Here is a 267-nt window from a genome sequence, read left to right as displayed (position 1 = left end):
TTCTATGCCCAGAGGCTCCCTATAATTTCCAACCCTCCATTTTAATTCAAAGTTACTCCTATATATACTACTCTTCTGTTCTTCTAGTTGGCTCTTCAAGTCTTGGGTATGGGCCTTTGGATCTTGAGTTTGAAGTAGTTCTCTTCTTCATTGGGCTTGGCTTTACTTGCAGAGAGAAAGTGTGAAGTGGGCAGAGACTTTAGCTCAGGACGTTAGTGGTGTTAACGTTCAGTGAAAATATGGGTTCGAGAACGTTAGTGACAATCA

The sequence above is a fragment of the Arachis ipaensis genome, chromosome B09 (genome assembly GCF_000816755.2).
Source record: "Arachis ipaensis cultivar K30076 chromosome B09, Araip1.1, whole genome shotgun sequence".
Classification (NCBI taxonomy): domain Eukaryota; kingdom Viridiplantae; phylum Streptophyta; class Magnoliopsida; order Fabales; family Fabaceae; genus Arachis; species Arachis ipaensis.
This window is presented reverse-complemented; position numbering follows the sequence as displayed.